Genomic DNA, 4786 nt, shown 5'->3' with positions numbered 1-4786 from the left:
TTTTTTTTGAGACCGAGTCTTGCTCTGTCACCCAGGCTGGAGTGTAGTGGTGCAATCTCGGCTCACTGCAGCCTCTGCCCCCCAGGTTCCAGTGATTCTCTTGCCTCAGCCTCCTGGGTAGCTGGGATTACAGGTGTACCCCGCACTTTGGCAGGCTGAGGCGGTGGATCACTTGAGGTCAGGAGTTTGAGACCAGCCTGGCCCACATGATGAAACCCCATCTGTACTAAAAATACAAAAATTAACTAGGCATGGCGGCAGATGCCTTTAATCCCAGCTACTTGGGAGGCTGAGGCAGGAGAATCACTTGAACCCGGGAGGCAGAGGTTGCGGTGAGCCGAGATGTTGCTACTGCACTCCAGCCTGGGCGACAGATCCAGACTCCATCTCAAACAAACAAACAAATGTCCACAAATTCTTTGATGATTGTCCCTTCAAGATGTGGACCATGAACCTTAATCTCCCTCCCTAGTAGTGTGGTAGTGTGGGATGCACCTAGTGACCCACTTCTAGCCAAGAGAATCTAAGAGAGTGACAGTATATAACTGAGGTTAAAGCATGAACAGTACCGGGACTTCCTCTCTCTCTCATCACAATCTGAGGGAAGCTGTGTTGGTAACAGCCCCATGGATGCCCTTGGGACAAGTAACGGAAGCCTCCTGCAAAGAGCCACGTGAATGAGCTTCAAAGAGGATCCTGCAGCCTCAGCCCAGCTTCAAAGGACTGTAGCCTTGGCTAATACGGTCATAGCCTTCTGAGAGACCCTGAGCCAGGACCATTTATCAGAGCTGCTCCTGGACCTGACCCACAGAAACTGTGAGATAACAAACATCTCTTGTTGTAAAGTGCTAAGTTTTGGTGTAATTTGTTACCCTGCCATAGATAAGTAATACAATCTGTAAATAAATACAGCTTTCTATGTTAGCGATGGAAAGGTACCCATTAATGGAAATGAAAAGTATTGTGGAATTTCTGAATTAATACGGGTAAAGAATGATGAGAAACCTGAGCTAACCATAAAGGAAAAGTAAATGGGAAAGGGAAAATAACAATAATTTACTAAGCATAAACCAGAAAAACATAATAAAATCAGTAAACATACATTAAGATGGAAGAGGTTAAACCCAATATGTATCATCTATCATTATAAATTATGAATTTTCCTATCAAACTGGAAAAAAGAACATCCAAGTAGATGCTGTCTATATGAGACACATCTAAAATAAAGACACAATGAAAGGTTAAAAATTAATTATTGAGCCAGCAGATAACAGGAAAATGCAGACCAAAAAAGGAGCATAGTGGCAGTATGAACATGAGTCAATCTGGAACCCAAGGGGCAGAGCCCTGAGCAGAGAGGGAGATTATGAAACATGGAAGTGCAATTCACAGAGAAACAAAAGTCTTCATAAACATGTATGCACCAAATAATGTGGTAACCAAACACATAAAGCAAAACTTCCAGGAATACCCAGAGAATATGATAAAAATATAACTGTAATAGAAGGTATTTTAAACAAAGGATCAATTATCTGAATATCTATTATTCAAGTACCTGTAACTATGAGACTGCTTAGAAAAACAAAAGTATTCCTGGAACAATAACAGCAGCAACAATAATGATAAAAAAATAACAAACATTGAGCTCTTATGATGTGCCAGCCAAGGTTCTAAGTACTTTACATGTATTAACCGTTTTGGTCCTTACCACAAATGACATGTCATGATTTATTACTGTCTGTCAAGATACTATAATAATTTCTCCCATCCTTGCATATGCAAACTTTTGCAATATGACTTATCGATTCCTCTTTTAAGAGGTAGAATCTATTTAAAAAAATTTTTTTTTGAAATGGAGTCTCACTCTGTTGCCCAGGCTGGAGTGCAGTGGTGCCGTCTCAGCTCACTGCAACCTCTGCTTCCCAGGTTCACATGATTCTCCTGCCTCAGCCTCCCAAGTAGCTGGAACTACAGGAACATACCACCACACCTGGCTAATTTTTTTCTCTTTGTGTATTTTGAGTAGAGATGGGGTTTTGCTGTGTTGGCCAACCTGGTCTCCAACTCCTGACCTCAGGTGATTCACCCGCCTCTGCCTCCAAAAGTACTGGAATTACAGGCTTAAGCCACTGCATCTGCCTGTTTTTATTTTTTTCGAAATGGGGTTTCATTCTGTCACCCAGATTGAAGTGCAGTGACTCAAGCTCAGCTCATTGCAACCTCCTCCTCCTAGGCTCAAGTGGTCCTCCCTTTTCAGCCTCTCTAGTAGCTGGGACTACAGATGCAAGCCACCAAGCCTGGCTAATTTTTTGTGTTTTTGGAAGAAACAGGGTTTCGCCCTGTTCCCCAAGCTGGTCTCAAACTCCTGAACTCAGGCAATCCAGCCTCCTCAGCCTCCCAAGGAGAATCTATTTTTTCATCCATGAATCTGGTCTGACTTTGCAACTTGCTTTGACAATGGGATGCTGTGGAAATTACTTTTTTTTTTACTTTCAAGTTAGGCCTCAAGAGACTGCACAGCTTCCACTCTTGGTCTCTTGGAACACTTCCACCATCGTGTGAAGAAGTCGTGGCTGGCCAGCTGAAGACCTGTGGCCAAACACCCATCACCAGACACATGGGTGAGGCATCTTAGAACATCTAGCCCCAGGTGAGTTGCTGGATAACTATCGCTGTGTTAGTAACCCACGGCAAGACCAGCAGAAGAGCCATGCAGCTGAGCGCACACCAAACTGCCAACCAGTTTGTGAGAAAACAAAATGTTTCTTTCTTTCTTCTTTTTTTTTTTTTTTTTTTTTTTAACTGGAGTCTTGATCTGTTGGAGTATGGTGGCATGAACTCGGCTCACTGCAACCTCTGCCTCCTGGATTCAAGCGTTTCTCCTGCCTCAGCCTCCTGAGTAGCTGGGGTTACAGGTGTGTATCACCACGCCTGGCTAATTTTTGTATTTTTAGTAGAGATGGGGTTTCACCACCTTGGTCAAGCTGGTCTCGAACTTCTGACCTTGTGATCCACCAACCTCGACCTTCCAAAGTGCTGGGATTACAGGTGTGAGCCACTGCACCCGGCCCCACAAAATGGTTTTTGTTTTTAATTTTTGAACTGGTTTCTTTTGCAGAACTAGACAACTAAGAAGCTATTCCCATTTTGCAAATGAGGAAATAGAGGCACAGAAAGGTTGAGTAATTTGCCCAAATTTTCACAGCTGTGATTATGATTTGCAGTTAATCCAGTTACTAACAAATTGAGCTTTTATAAAATTATTTTCCACCTAAACATTTCTTCCAATTCACTGTTAGCATTTATCCTGGACAAATGCATCAACATTTTTGATGGTCACCCTCTCAATGATCATAGAAATAGCCCATAATACAATATAATCAAGTCAATTACAAAACTACACATTTTGAAAAAAGAAGTAGGATTTTATGAAAGAGTAATATTGGGCGAGGTGCTGGTGGCGCACACCTATAATTCCAACACTTTGAAAGGCCAAGGTGGGAGGATCTCTTAAGGCTAGAAGTTCGAGACCAGCCTGGGCAACATAGAGATACCTTGTCTTAGTACATAAATGAAAATAAATGGTTGGATTATGTGACAGAAGTTGTCAACTGTTACCCAAAATTCATTCTTTTTTCACTGACATGAACCCAATTTTGCCTATAGTGTTAATGTATTCAGTTAAAAATTCTTGGCCGCAACGGTGGCTCACGCCTGTAATCCCAGCACTTTGGGAGGCTGAGGCAGGTGGATCACCTGAGGTCAGGAGTTCAAGACCAGCCTGACTAACATGGTGAAACCTCTACTAAAAATACAAAATGAGCTGGGTGTGGTGGCGCATGCCTGTAATCCCAGCTACTTGGGAGGCTGAGGCAGGAGAATCACTTGAACCTGGGAGGCGGAGGTTGTGGTGAGCCGAGATTGTGCCATTGCACTCCAGCCTGGGAAACAAGAGGGAAACCTCATCTCAAAAAAAAAAAAAAAAATCTTACCTCCCAGATTCCTCTGCAGCTAGGGCTAGATAAGTGATGGTGTTTTGGAAGTGATGGTGTTTCGGCCAACGCAATGTGAAAAATTCTACTTGTGGGGCTTCTGTGAAAGTTGTTGCTTTCCCAGTAAACAAGGGGCAGACTAAGTTGGCTCAAACCTTTTTGTCTTGAGCCATGCCCCCTATGAATTGGAATGTGGATGAGATGCCTGGATGTGTAGCCACTACCTTGAAAAAGCAAAGAGGAAACCTTCAGGAGGGCGAAGCAGGGGCCAGAGGAGCCACATCTGTGATGCTTTACGTGAGCAATGGCACCAGCCCATCTGTTTGCCCTTGGATTTTTTGTCATACAAGAAAAATAAGTTCCTAGCTTGTTAAAGTCGCTAAATTGGGTTTCTGTCAAATGCAATCCTGACTGATACAAATAGCAAAGGATTAAGAGAGGCCCTTAGTACGATAGCTGAAGCCATCAATTACCTTTTGCAAAACATAATGGTATTGCAGAAGTCAAATGTGAAGTGAAGGGTGTCTTGTCATGCTATCACACAATTTTATTAGAAAAATTATACTTTCAAAAAGTCAAGATTAGGTTTATTATTTTTAAGCAAACTTTTTATTCAAATACAACATACCTATGGGAAAGTACACTGGATTTATATTTGTTTGTTTTAAAAATGACATTGTTGCAATTGTAACCTAAATTTCAGTAGATATTGGATAAAGTAAATGTCTTTTTGTACTACTTGGTTTCATGTCTTGGCATAATATTATGCATGAAATTTTTCCCTCCCCCAAGTG

Source organism: Cebus imitator, unplaced genomic scaffold (assembly GCF_001604975.1).
Source record: "Cebus imitator isolate Cc_AM_T3 unplaced genomic scaffold, Cebus_imitator-1.0 Scaffold261, whole genome shotgun sequence".
Lineage (NCBI taxonomy): Eukaryota > Metazoa > Chordata > Mammalia > Primates > Cebidae > Cebus > Cebus imitator.
Note: the sequence above shows the minus strand (reverse complement) of the source record.